The 15,457-nt window shown below is 46.4% G+C and overlaps 1 protein-coding gene across 1 annotated transcript in view; it reads right to left on the reverse strand.

Annotated features, from left to right (window-relative positions):
- Positions 1–15,134: 15,134 nt before the first annotated feature.
- Positions 15,135–15,457, reverse strand: part of LOC115186582 (NLR family CARD domain-containing protein 3-like) — a gene marked incomplete at its 5' end in the record, with an annotated part of 8,961 nt that continues 8,638 nt past the window's right edge. Inside the window, one exon of the mRNA XM_029746171.1 lies at positions 15,135–15,164. The remainder of the gene's footprint in view (positions 15,165–15,457) is intronic.

Genomic DNA, 15,457 nt, shown 5'->3' on the forward strand with positions numbered 1-15,457 from the left:
TGTGTATTAGACTCTGTAACCCGGTTAATGACAGGTGGTGTGTATTAGACTCTGAAACCAGGTTTATGGTGTGTATTACACACTGAAACCAGGTTAATGGTGTGTATTAGACTCTGAAACCAGGTGATTGACAGATGGTGTGTATTTGACTCTGAAACCAGGTTAATGACAGATGGTGTGTATTAGACGCTGAAACCAGGTTAATGACAGATGGTGTGTATTAGACTCTGAAACCAGGTTTCTGGTGTGTATTAGACTCTGTAACCAGGTTAATGACAGGTGGTGTGTATTAGACTCTGAAACCAGGTTTATGGTGTGTATTACACTCTGAAACCAGGAAAATGGTGTGTATTAGACTCTGAAACCAGGTTAATAACAGATGGTGTGTATTAGACTCTGAAACCAGGTTAATGACGGATGGTGTGTATTGGACTCTGAAACCAGGTTTATGGTGTGTATTAGACTCTGAAACCAGGTTAATGGTGTGTATTAGACTCTGTAACCAGGTTAATGACAGGTGGTGTGTATTAGACTCTGAAACCAGGTTTATGGTGTGTATTACACTCTGAAACCAGGAAAATGGTGTGTATTAGACTCTGAAACCAGGTTAATAACAGATGGTGTGTATTAGACTCTGAAACCAGGTTAATGACGGATGGTGTGTATTAGACTCTGAAACCAGGTTAATGGTGTGTATTAGACTCTGAAACCAGGTTAATGACAGATGTTTTGTGCCAAACACTAAAGCATGATATTCTAATAAATCTACCCCCTATTCCCTACGTAGAACACTACTTTAGACCTGGTCAGAAGCACCGTAGTGCACTACGTAGGGAATAGGGAACCATTTGGAACAGAGACCAGTAATTCCCCTGAACATCTTTCTCTTCCTCATCTGGTTTCTTGAACAGCCCTTCACTCCTCCCCTCTTCCTCCTCCTCCCTTTTCATTCTGTTCTATCAGCCACACCACCAGCTCACCTCCACACAATCCATTTACAACTTAAAGACACGCCTTGGAATAAATAACAAAGGAAAACTATTACTAGATGAAGTTTAGTGTTGTATTTTTTATTTCCCATCGCCATAAATCATATTTAATCACTGAACAGTAGCAGACCTAACTTCATCTGTTCCTGACTCTGGATAGTGGATTAAAAAGACCATCAATCTCCAATGATATTAAAGTACTATTCTGAACATTACTGATATACTGAGTGGCAAGTCCAGATATCTGCTGGTTTTATTGTTTGGTCAATAGCACCACCTGCTGGACAGGTTTAATGTTGCTGGACTGAGCAGTATGGGAGGATGAAAGATGACACATTTAGGGACGGTTTCCTGGACCATTTTCCATGCAGCTCCAGGTGACAGAGAACACATCAATTAGGGCCGAGCTGATCAATGATACTGAGGAGAATTACATAGAGACAGAGAACCAACTGAGAAAACATATCAATGGTTCTGAATGACAACCAATATACATCAACACCAGACATCAGGATTCATGGAAATGGACATTGTATTTTATCAAATATGAAAACCTTAAATCTCTTCAAATTCATATCAGTCAGAAAATAAGGATTGTACATAAAACAGAGCAGAATAAATCATCACATCTGGGGACCATCACCACCAGCATGACTAGTATCTATGTGGACCCTACTACAGTTTAACCAGCTCAGCTATAGACTACACCAGCATGACTAGTATCTATGTGGACCCTACTACAGTTTAACCAGCTCAGCTATAGACTACACCAGCATGACTAGTATCTATTTGGACCCTACTACAGTTTAACCAGCTCAGCTATAGACTACACCAGCGTGACTAGTATCTATGTGGACCCTACTACAGTTTAACCAGCTCAGCTATAGACTACACCAGCATGACTAGTATCTATGTGGACCCTACTACAGTTTAACCAGCTCAGCTATAGACTACACCAGCATGACTAGTATCTATGTGGACCCTACTACAGTTTAACCAGCTCAGCTATAGACTACACCAGCATGACTAGTATCTATGTGGACCCTACTACAGTTTAACCAGCTCAGCTATAGACTACACCAGCATGACTAGTATCTATGTGGACCCTACTACAGTTTAACCAGCTCAGCTATAGACTACACCAGCATGACTAGTATCTATGTGGACCCTACTACAGTTTAACCAGCTCAGCTATAGACTACACCAGCATGACTAGTATCTATGTGGACCCTACTACAGTTTAACCAGCTCAGCTATAGACTACACCAGCATGACTAGTATCTATGTGGACCCTACTACAGTTTAACCAGCTCAGCTATAGGCTACACCAGCATGACTAGTATCTATGTGGACCCTACCACAGTTTAAACAGCTCAGCTATAGACTACACCAGCATGACTAGTAACTATGTGGACCCTACTACAGTTTAACCAGCTCAGCTATAGACTACACCAGCATGACTAGTATCTATGTGGACCCTACTACAGTTTAACCAGCTCAGCTATAGACTACACCAGCATGACTAGTATCTATGTGGACCCTACTACAGTTTAACCAGCTCAGCTATAGACTACACCAGCATGACTAGTATCTATGTGGACCCTACTACAGTTTAACCAGCTCAGCTATAGACTACACCAGCATGACTAGTATCTATGTGGACCCTACTACAGTTTAACCAGCTCAGCTATAGACTACACCAGCATGACTAGTATCTATGTGGACCCTACTACAGTTTAACCAGCTCAGCTATAGACCACACCAGCATGACTAGTATCTATGTGGACCCTACTACAGTTTAACCAGCTCAGCTATAGACTACACCAGCATGACTAGTATCTATGTGGACCCTACTACAGTTTAACCAGCTCAGCTATAGACTACACCAGCATGACTAGTATCTATGTGGACCCTACTACAGTTTAACCAGCTCAGCTATAGACTACACCAGCATGACTAGTATCTATGTGGACCCTACTACAGTTTAACCAGCTCAGCTATAGACTACACCAGCATGACTAGTATCTATGTGGACCCTACTACAGTTTAATCACCTCAGCTATAGACTACACCAGCATGACTAGTATCTATGTGGACCCTACTACAGTTTAACCAGCTCAGCTTCTCTCAAGAAGATGTCTGGTAGGCCCATTTAAATACCTTTTTTGGACATTTTAAGATAGCAGATGTTTGAGTTGGGTCTATTAACACAGCTGTGAGTTGTTAATTTTTTCATTTTTTCATTTTTGACAAAATGAGCAGTCCTGGAAGTGACAGATTTTGACTCATATTGAGTGATAAGACTCAATATGACCCAAAAATATTCTATGTTCACGCCCACTTTTTTTGCACTATGTTTGAAGGCTGTCAACTTCTTGTCAGGAGGAGAATCACTTAGCCTTTCAACTAATTTTCAAATGATAGGATGCCTATTTAAAAACACTTTTTCAACATTTCAAGATAGCAGTTAGTTCAGTTTGATCTTATTAAAGACAAATGAATCCACTGTGTCTGCCTTTCCACTGTGAAGACAGGTTCTACTGCCCCCTGCTGTCTGTTGATGGTACTACTACTAGACACAGCGGCAGAATAAATTAAACTAGACATTTGTTTTCATCTCAAAACCAGAGAGCAACCGCTGTCCGGTGAAGTCCACACAAAGCGTATTGCATGTAACCAAACAGTTAGGTGACCTGCAGCACAGTCAAAGCAAAATATATGTTTCAGACGTTTTAGGGACGACAAAACGATTATTGCTTTAAAACAACACAGAGAGTTCAGCACCTACAGTTACGATCTGTCTTTAATTTTGCCCTTTTTTAAAACCATCAACTTGGATTAGCACAGCTAACACAGCTAGCACAGCTAACACAGTTAGCACAGCTAGCACAGCTAACACAGCTAACACATTTAGCACAGCTAAAACGGCTTACACAGCTAACACAGCTAACACCGCTAACACAGTTAGCACAGCTAACACAGCTAACACAGCTAACACAGCTAGCGCAGCTAACACAGCTAACACAGCTAGCGCAGCTAACACAGCTAGCACAGCTAGCGCAGCTAGCGCAGCTAACACAGCTAGCACAGCTAGCACAGCTAACACAGCTAGCACAGCTAGCACAGTTTGCACAGCTAACACAGCTAGCACAGCTAGCACAGTTAGCACAGCGAAAACTTCTAGCACAGCTAACACAGCCAGCACAGCTAGCACAGCTAGCACAGCCAGCACAGCTAGCACAGCCAACACAGCTAACACAGCTAGCACAGCTAGCACAGCTAACACAGCTAACACAGCTAACACAGCTAGCACAGCTAACACAGCTAACACAGCTACCACAGCTTGCACAGCTTGCACAGCTAGCACAGCTAGCACAGCTAGCACAGCTAACACAGCTAGCACAGCCAACACAATCAAAGGAAGCCAAATGCTCACTGGCTTCCCTTGCCTTCAACGCTACGTGCAGCAACAATGTTATACTCTTTATGACCAGACAGCATCAGACAGGACTGAGACAGACTGTTTCACTGACCAGACAGCATCAGACAGGACTGAGACTACCAGTCATAATCAGGATTCTGTTTATGTCTACCCCAAAGACAACGTGTGTTGAGTAAGAACTCCCTGTGACAACCGGAAGTTGTTAAAAACAGCCATAATGAATCAGATTACATGGAGAGGGGGGACCTGATCCTATATCATAATGAATCAGATTACATGGAGAGGGGGGGACCTGATCCTATGTCATAATGAATCAGATTACATGGAGAGGAGGGGGGACCTGATCCTAGATCATAATTGAATCAGATTACATGGAGAGGAGGGGGGACCTGATCCTATATCATAATGAATCAGATTACATGGAGAGGGGGGGACCTGATCCTAGATCATAATGAATCAGATTACATGGAGAGGAGGGACCTGATCCTAGATCATAATGAATCAGATTAAATGGAGAGGGGGACCTGATCCTAGATCATAATGAATCAGATTACATGGAGAGGGGGGACCTGATCCTAGATCATAATGAATCAGATTACATGGAGATGAGGGACCTGATCCTATATCATAATGAATCAGATTACATGGAGATGAGGGACCTGATCCTATGTCATAATGAATCAGATTACACGGAGAGGGGGGGACCTGATCCTAGATCATAATGAATCAGATTACATGGAGAGGAGTGACCTGATCCTAGATCATAATGAATCAGATTACATGGAGAGGGGGGTTATGAGAGAACCCCCACATCACTAGCTTCTCTTTATTCAACCTGCCATCTACCCACCTGGGGACTGAGGGTTATGAGAGAACCCCCACATCACTAGCTTCTCTTTATTCAACCTGCCATCTACCCACCTGGGGACTGAGGGTTATGAGAGAACCCCCACATCACTAGCTTCTCTTTATTCAACCTACCATCTGCCCACCTGGGGACTGAGGGTTATGAGAGAACCCCCACATCACTAGCTTCTCTTTATTCAACCTGCCATCTGCCCACCTGGGGACTGAGGGTTATGAGAGAACCCCCACATCACTAGCATCTCTTTATTCAACCTGCCATCTGCCCACCTGGGGACTGAGGGTTATGAGAGAACCCCCACATCACTAGCTTCTCTTTATTCAACCTGCCATCTACCCACCTGGGGACTGAGGGTTTTGAGAGAACCCCCACATCACTAGCTTCTCTTTATTCAACCTGCCATCTACCCACCTGGGGACTGAGGGTTATGAGAGAACCCCCACAACACTAGCTTCTCTTTATTCAACCTGCCATCTACCCACCTGGGGACTGAGGGTTATGAGAGAACCCCCACATCACTAGCTTCTCTTTATACAACCTGCCATCTACCCACCTGGGGACTGAGGGTTATGAGAGAACCCCCACATCACTAGCTTCTCTTTATTCAACCTGCCATCTACCCACCTGGGGACTGAGGGTTATGAGAGAACCCCCACATCACTAGCATCTCTTTATTCAACCTGCCATCTACCCACCTGGGGACTGAGGGTTATGAGAGAACCCCCACATCACTAGCTTCTCTTTATTCAACCTGCCATCTACCCACCTGGGGACTGAGGGTTATGAGAGAACCCCCACCTCACTAGCTTCTCTTTATTCAACCTGCCATCTACCCACCTGGGGACTGAGGGTTATGAGAGAACCCCCACATCACTAGCTTCTCTTTATTCAACCTGCCATCTACCCACCTGGGGACTGAGGGTTATGAGAGAACCCCCACATCACTAGCTTCTCTTTATTCAACCTGCCATCTACCCACCTGGGGACTGAGGGTTATGAGAGAACCCCCACATCACTAGCTTCTCTTTATTCAACCTGACATCTACCCACCTGGGGACTGAGGGTTATGAGAGAACCCCCACATCACTAGCTTCTCTTTATTCAACCTGCCATCTACCCACCTGGGGACTGAGGGTTATGAGAGAACCCCCACATCACTAGCTTCTCTTTATTCAACCTGCCATCAACCCACCTCGGGACTGAGGGTTATGAGAGAACCCCCACATCACTAGCTTCTCTTTATTCAACCTGCCATCTACCCACCTGGGGACTGAGGGTTATGAGAGAACCCCCACATCACTAGCTTCTCTTTATTCAACCTGCCATCTACCCACCTGGGGACTGAGGGTTATGAGAGAACCCCCACATCACTAGCTTCTCTTTATTCAACCTGCCATCTACCCACCTGGGGACTGAGGGTTATGAGAGAACCCCCACATCACTAGCTTCTCTTTATTCAACCTGCCATCTACCCACCTGGGGACTGAGTGTTATGAGAGAACCCCCACATCACTAGCTTCTCTTTATTCAACCTGCCATCTACCCACCTGGGGACTGAGGGTTATGAGAGAACCCCCACATCACTAGCTTCTCTTTATTCAACCTGCCATCTACCCACCTGGGGACTGAGGGTTATGAGAGAACCCCCACATCACTAGCTTCTCTTTATTCAACCTGCCATCTACTCACCTGGGGACTGAGGGTTATGAGAGAACCCCCACATCACTAGCTTCTCTTTATTCAACCTGCCATCTACCCACCTGGGGACTGAGGGTTATGAGAGAACCCCCACATCACTAGCTTCTCTTTATTCAACCTGCCATCTACCCACCTGGGGACTGAGGGTTATGAGAACCCCCACATCACTAGCTTCTCTTTATTCAACCTGCCATCTACCCACCTGGGGACTGAGGGTTATGAGAGAACCCCCACATCACTAGCTTCTCTTTATTCAACCTGCCATCTACCCACCTGGGGACTGAGGGTTATGAGAGAACCCCCACATCACTAGCTTCTCTTTATTCAACCTGCCATCTACCCACCTGGGGACTGAGGGTTATGAGAGAACCCCCACATCACTAGCTTCTCTTTATTCAACCTGCCATCTCCTCACCTGGGGACTGAGGGTTATGAGAGAACCCCCACATCACTAGCTTCTCTTTATTCAACCTGCCATCTACCCACCTGGGGACTGAGGGTTATGAGAGAACCCCCACATCACTAGCTTCTCTTTATTCAACCTGCCATCTACCCACCTGGGGACTGAGGGTTATGAGAGAACCCCCACATCACTAGCTTCTCTTTATTCAACCTGCCATCTACCCACCTGGGGACTGAGGGTTATGAGAGAACCCCCACATGACTAGCTTCTCTTTATTCAACCTGCCATCTACCCACCTGGGGACTGAGGGTTATGAGAGAACCCCCACATCACTAGCTTCTCTTTATTCAACCTGCCATCTACCCACCTGGGGACTGAGGGTTATGAGAGAACCCCCACACCACTAGCTTCTCTTTATTCAACCTGCCATCTACCCACTTGGGGACTGAGGGTTATGAGAGAACCCCCACACCACTAGCTTCTCTTTATTCAACCTGCCATCTACCCACTTGGGGACTGAGGGTTATGAGAGAACCCCCACATCACTAGCTTCTCTTTATTCAACCTGCCATCTACCCACCTGGGGACTGAGGGTTATGAGAACCCCCACATCACTAGCTTCTCTTTATTCAACCTGCCATCTACCCACCTGGGGACTGAGGGTTATGAGAGAACCCCCACATCACTAGCTTCTCTTTATTCAACCTGCCATCTACCCACCTGGGGACTGAGGGTTATGAGAGAACCCCCACATCACTAGCTTCTCTTTATTCAACCTGCCATCTACCCACCTGGGGACTGAGGGTTATGAGAGAACCCCCACATCACTAGCTTCTCTTTATTCAACCTGCCATCTACTCACCTGGGGACTGAGGGTTATGAGAGAACCCCCACATCACTAGCTTCTCTTTATTCAACCTGCCATCTACCCACCTGGGGACTGAGGGTTATGAGAGAACCCCCACATCACTAGCTTCTCTTTATTCAACCTGCCATCTACCCACCTGGGGACTGAGGGTTATGAGAGAACCCCCACATCACTAGCTTCTCTTTATTCAACCTGCCATCTACCCACCTGGGGACTGAGGGTTATGAGAGAACCCCCACATGACTAGCTTCTCTTTATTCAACCTGCCATCTACCCACCTGGGGACTGAGGGTTATGAGAGAACCCCCTCATCACTAGCTTCTCTTTATTCAACCTGCCATCTACCCACCTGGGGACTGAGGGTTATGAGAGAACCCCCACATCACTAGCTTCTCTTTATTCAACCTGCCATCAACCCACCTCGGGACTGAGGGTTATGAGAGAACCCCCACATCACTAGCTTCTCTTTATTCAACCTGCCATCTACCCACCTGGGGACTGAGGGTTATGAGAGAACCCCCACATCACTAGCTTCTCTTTATTCAACCTGCCATCTACCCACCTGGGGACTGAGGGTTATGAGAGAACCCCCACATCACTAGCTTCTCTTTATTCAACCTGCCATCTACCCACCTGGGGACTGAGGGTTATGAGAGAACCCCCACATCACTAGCTTCTCTTTATTCAACCTGCCATCTACCCACCTGGGGACTGAGTGTTATGAGAGAACCCCCACATCACTAGCTTCTCTTTATTCAACCTGCCATCTACCCACCTGGGGACTGAGGGTTATGAGAGAACCCCCACATCACTAGCTTCTCTTTATTCAACCTGCCATCTACCCACCTGGGGACTGAGGGTTATGAGAGAACCCCCATATCACTAGCTTCTCTTTATTCAACCTGCCATCTACTCACCTGGGGACTGAGGGTTATGAGAGAACCCCCACATCACTAGCTTCTCTTTATTCAACCTGCCATCTACCCACCTGGGGACTGAGGGTTATGAGAGAACCCCCACATCACTAGCTTCTCTTTATTCAACCTGCCATCTACCCACCTGGGGACTGAGGGTTATGAGAACCCCCACATCACTAGCTTCTCTTTATTCAACCTGCCATCTACCCACCTGGGGACTGAGGGTTATGAGAGAACCCCCACATCACTAGCTTCTCTTTATTCAACCTGCCATCTACCCACCTGGGGACTGAGGGTTATGAGAGAACCCCCACATCACTAGCTTCTCTTTATTCAACCTGCCATCTACCCACCTGGGGACTGAGGGTTATGAGAGAACCCCCACATCACTAGCTTCTCTTTATTCAACCTGCCATCTACTCACCTGGGGACTGAGGGTTATGAGAGAACCCCCACATCACTAGCTTCTCTTTATTCAACCTGCCATCTACCCACCTGGGGACTGAGGGTTATGAGAGAACCCCCACATCACTAGCTTCTCTTTATTCAACCTGCCATCTACCCACCTGGGGACTGAGGGTTATGAGAGAACCCCCACATCACTAGCTTCTCTTTATTCAACCTGCCATCTACCCACCTGGGGACTGAGGGTTATGAGAGAACCCCCACATGACTAGCTTCTCTTTATTCAACCTGCCATCTACCCACCTGGGGACTGAGGGTTATGAGAGAACCCCCTCATCACTAGCTTCTCTTTATTCAACCTGCCATCTACCCACCTGGGGACTGAGGGTTATGAGAGAACCCCCACACCACTAGCTTCTCTTTATTCAACCTGCCATCTACCCACTTGGGGACTGAGGGTTATGAGAGAACCCCCACACCACTAGCTTCTCTTTATTCAACCTGCCATCTACCCACTTGGGGACTGAGGGTTATGAGAGAACCCCCACATCACTAGCTTCTCTTTATTCAACCTGCCATCTACCCACCTGGGGACTGAGGGTTATGAGAACCCCCACATCACTAGCTTCTCTTTATTCAACCTGCCATCTACCCACCTGGGGACTGAGGGTTATGAGAGAACCCCCACATCACTAGCTTCTCTTTATTCAACCTGCCATCTACCCACCTGGGGACTGAGGGTTATGAGAGAACCCCCACATCACTAGCTTCTCTTTATTCAACCTGCCATCTACCCACCTGGGGACTGAGGGTTATGAGAGAACCCCCACATCACTAGCTTCTCTTTATTCAACCTGCCATCTACTCACCTGGGGACTGAGGGTTATGAGAGAACCCCCACATCACTAGCTTCTCTTTATTCAACCTGCCATCTACCCACCTGGGGACTGAGGGTTATGAGAGAACCCCCACATCACTAGCTTCTCTTTATTCAACCTGCCATCTACCCACCTGGGGACTGAGGGTTATGAGAGAACCCCCACATCACTAGCTTCTCTTTATTCAACCTGCCATCTACCCACCTGGGGACTGAGGGTTATGAGAGAACCCCCACATGACTAGCTTCTCTTTATTCAACCTGCCATCTACCCACCTGGGGACTGAGGGTTATGAGAGAACCCCCTCATCACTAGCTTCTCTTTATTCAACCTGCCATCTACCCACCTGGGGACTGAGGGTTATGAGAGAACCCCCACACCACTAGCTTCTCTTTATTCAACCTGCCATCTACCCACTTGGGGACTGAGGGTTATGAGAGAACCCCCACATCACTAGCTTCTCTTTATTCAACCTGCCATCTACCCACCTGGGGACTGAGGGTTATGAGAGAACCCCCACATCACTAGCTTCTCTTTATTCAACCTGCCATCTACCCACCTGGGGACTGAGGGTTATGAGAACCCCCACATCACTAGCTTCTCTTTATTCAACCTGCCATCTACCCACTTGGGGACTGAGGGTTATGAGAGAACCCCCACATCACTAGCTTCTCTTTATTCAACCTGCCATCTACCCACCTGGGGACTGAGGGTTATGAGAGAACCCCCTCATCACTAGCTTCTCTTTATTCAACCTGCCATCTACCCACCTGGGGACTGGGGGTTATGGGAGAACCCCCACATCACTAGCTTCTCTTTATTCAACCTGCCATCTACCCACCTGGGGACTGAGGGTTATGAGAGAACCCCCACATCACTAGCTTCTCTTTATTCAACCTGCCATCTACCCACTTGGGGACTGAGGGTTATGAGAGAACCCCCACATCACTAGCTTCTCTTTATTCAACCTGCCATCTACCCACCTGGGGACTGAGGGTTATGAGAGAACCCCCACATCACTAGCTTCTCTTTATTCAACCTGCCATCTACCCACCTGGGGACTGAGGGTTATGAGAGAACCCCCACATCACTAGCTTCTCTTTATTCAACCTGCCATCTACCCACCTGGGGACTGAGGGTTATGAGAGAACCCCCACATCACTAGCTTCTCTTTATTCAACCTACCATCTACCCACCTGGGGACTGAGGGTTATGAGAGAACCCCCACATCACTAGCTTCCCTTTATTCAACCTGCCATCTACCCACCTGGGGACTGAGGGTTATGAGAGAACCCCCACATCACTAGCTTCTCTTTATTCAACCTGCCATCTACCCACCTGAGGACTGAGGGTTATGAGAGAACCCCCACATCACTAGCTTCTCTTTATTCAACCTGCCATCTACCCACCTGGGGACTGAGGGTTATGAGAGAACCCCCACATCACTAGCTTGCATGTTCTGCAGCCTTGTAAAGATAAGGAGGGGACGACTGGGAGGCAGGTTGGCATTTATTGTCATGAATCTTGCCCTGGAGGCAGGTTGGCATTTATTGTCATGAATCTTGCCCTGGAGGCAGGTTGGCATTAATTGTCATGTATCTTGTTCTGGAGGCAGGTTGTCATTTATTGTCATGAATCTTGCCCTGGAGGCAGGTTGTCATTTATTGTCATGAATCTTGCCCTGGAGGCAGGTTGGCATTTATTGTCATGAATCTTGCCCTGGAGGCAGGTTGGCATTTATTGTCATGAATCTTACCCTGGAGGCAGGTTCGCATTTATTGTCATGAATCTTGCCCTGGAGGCAGTTCAGCAAAGTATTCACTAGCTTGCACAGGCACAAAGTAATACAATCAGATTTTAATCCTAACCTCAACCCTAACCACACTGCTAATCCTTCCCTTAAATTAAGACCATAAAACAACATTATTTTCCACAGCCAATTCTGACTTTGCAGCTGACATATCTAGAAGAAAATCGCACAGTTCTGCCTCCAGGTCAAGATTCATGACAAACGTCAACATGAGACAGGGAGAAGCAATGTAAAAATCAGTAACGAATTGTTTTTACAATTAACATGCTTTTTCTTGTTTCAAGTATGTTTTATTATGAAAGTACAATATAACCATGTATACTTGTACAACTATGGAGCGTATGTCCACATATAATTGTACAATTAGTTTTTCCAACATCAAAGACAAGAAATGATCACATTGGTATTTTAACAGTGTTATTGTAAGAGTTTAAATGTTTAAACAGAGGATACATCTAAAACAGGATAAAACAAGTGCAGTATGTTGTGAGAATGTTACTTTAACGTGGACTCATAACGTCACACTATAACTTCATGGGAGTCTTGTGGAAAGACTGCATGTTGTTTTGGGTGGATTGAGTGACGTCTTCATCAACATTTTGCAGAATATTCCTGTAATATTTTCACCTCTTGTCGGCTGCATACATTCATAAGGAGTTCCAGTAGTTTATTTGCCATTTGCAGGTATTAAAAGTAATACATACATTGTAATTCCTTGTTGGATCTCTCTCACAGACAGGACAGTACATACCAGAGGAGGCTGCTGAGGGGAGGACGGCTCATAATAATGTCTGGAACAGAGTGAATGAAATGGAGCACATGGAAACCACGTGTTTGATACCATTCCACTTATTCCACTTCAGCCATTACAAGCCTGTCCTCCCTAAATAAGGTCCCACCAACCTCCTGTGGTACAAACACAAACAGTAAAATATATCATAAAAAATGCAAAGTGGTAAAAGATCAGAAAAGGAACCAAAAGGTTCAGTCATGTTGTAATAGTCTGATGACAACAGTTTAGGTTGATGATTTAACAGGCAGATAGAACTGGGATAGAAGCTGTTCTAGAACCTGTGGTCCAGAAACTGATTTAACAGGCAGATAGAACTGGGATAGAAGCTGTTCTAGAACCTGTGGTCCAGAAACTGATTTAACAGACAGATAGAACTGGGATAGAAGCTGTTCTAGAACCTGTGATCCAGAAACTGATTTAACAGGCAGATAGAACTGGGATAGAAGCTGTTCTAGAACCTGTGGTCCAGAAACTGATTTAACAGGCAGATAGAACTGGAATAGAAGCTGTTCTAGAACCTGTGGTCCAGAAACTGATTTAACAGGCAGATAGAACTGGGATAGAAGCTGTTCTAGAACCTGTGGTCCAGAAACTGATTTAACAGGCAGATAGAACTGGAATAGAAGCTGTTCTAGAACCTGTGGTCCAGAAACTGATTTAACAGGCAGATAGAACTGGGATAGAAGCTGTTCTAGAACCTGTGGTCCAGAAACTGATTTAACAGACAGATAGAACTGGGATAGAAGCTGTTCTAGAACCTGTGGTCCAGAAACTGATTTAACAGGCAGATAGAACTGGGATAGAAGCTGTTCTAGAACCTGTGGTCCAGAAATTTAACACGTGTGAGTGTCCAGTGTGTGTTTGTCAATTGTGTGTGTTCTGTGTGTGTGTGTGTTCAGTGTGTGTGTGTGTGTGTGTGTGTGTGTGTTTGTGTGTGTGTGTGTCAGTGTGTGTGTGTGTCAGTGTGTGTGTATCCAGTGTGTGTGTATGTGTATCCAGTGTGTGTGTGTGTGTGTGTGTGTGTGTGTATCCAGTGTGTGTGTGTGTGTGTGTGTATCCAGTGTGTGTGTGTCCAGAGTGTGTGTGTGTGTGTGTGTGTGTGTATCCAGTGTGTAAGTCAAGCATGTGTGTGTCAAGCGTGTGTGTGTCAAGCGTGTGTGTGTGTCCAGTGAGTGTGTGTGTGTGTCCAGTGAGTGTGTGTGTGTGTCCAGTGTGTGTGTTTGTCCAGTGTGTGTGTGTTTGTCCAGTGTGTTTGTGTTTCCAGTGTGTGTGTTTGTCCAGTGTGTGTGTGTGTCCAGTGTGTGTCCAGTGTGTTTGCCCAGTGTTTGTGTGTATGTGTGTTTGTCCAGTTTGAGTGGGTGGCCAGCGTGTGTGTGCCTAGTGTGTGTGTCTGTGTCCGGTGTGTGTGTGTCCGTGTGTATCCAGTGAGTGTGTGTGTGTCCAGTGAGTGTGTGTGTGTGTGTTTCAGTGTGTGTGTGTGTGTGTTTGTTCAGAGTGTGTCCAGTGTGTGTGTGTCCAGTGTGTGTTTCAGTGTGTGAGTATGTGTGTTCAGTGTGTGTCCAGTGTGTGTGTGTGTGTGTGTGTATGTCCAGAGTGTGTGTGTGTGTGTCCAGTGTCTGTGTTCAGTGTGTGTGTGTCCAGTGTGTGTGTGTGTGTATGTCCAGAGTGTGTGTGTGTGTGTCCAGTGTGTGTGTGTGTGTGAGAGTATGTGCCCAGTGTGTGTGTGTGTGTGTGTGTTCAGTGTGTGTGTGTGTGTGTGTGTGTGTTCAGTGTGTCCAGTGTGTGTGTGTGTTTCAATGTGTGTGAGAGTATGTGCCCAGTGTGTGTGTGTGTGTGTGTGTGTGTTCAGTGTGTCCAGTGTGTGTGTGTGTGTTCAGTGTGTGTGTGTGTGTGTGTCCAGTGTGTGTGTGTGTGTGTGTCCGTGTGTGTGTCCGTGTGTGTGTCCAGTGTGTGTGTGTGTGTCCAGTGTGTGTGTTGAGTGTGTGTGTCCATTGTGTCCAGTGTGTCTGTGTCCAATTTGTTTCCAGTGTGTGTCCAGTGTGTGTGTGTTCAGTGTGTCCAGTGTGTGTGTGTGTGTTCAGTGTGTGTGTGTGTGTCCAGTGTGTGTGTGTGTGTGTGTGTGTCCGTGTGTGTGTCCGTGTGTGTGTCCAGTGTGTGTGTGTGTGTGTCCAGTGTGTGTGTGTGTGTGTCCAGTGTGTGTGTTGAGTGTGTGTGTCCATTGTGTCCAGTGTGTCTGTGTCCAATTTGTTTCCAGTGTGTGTCCAGTGTGTGTGTGTGTGTGTGTCCAGTGTGTGTGTGTGTGTGTCCAGTGTGTGTGTTGAGTGTGTTCTAACCTTGAAGGAAAGGAACAGGCTGAGCCAGAAGGTGATAAACAGTGCCAACAGATTGT

The sequence above is a fragment of the Salmo trutta genome, unplaced genomic scaffold (genome assembly GCF_901001165.1).
Source record: "Salmo trutta unplaced genomic scaffold, fSalTru1.1, whole genome shotgun sequence".
NCBI classification, from domain to species: Eukaryota; Metazoa; Chordata; class Actinopteri; order Salmoniformes; family Salmonidae; genus Salmo; species Salmo trutta.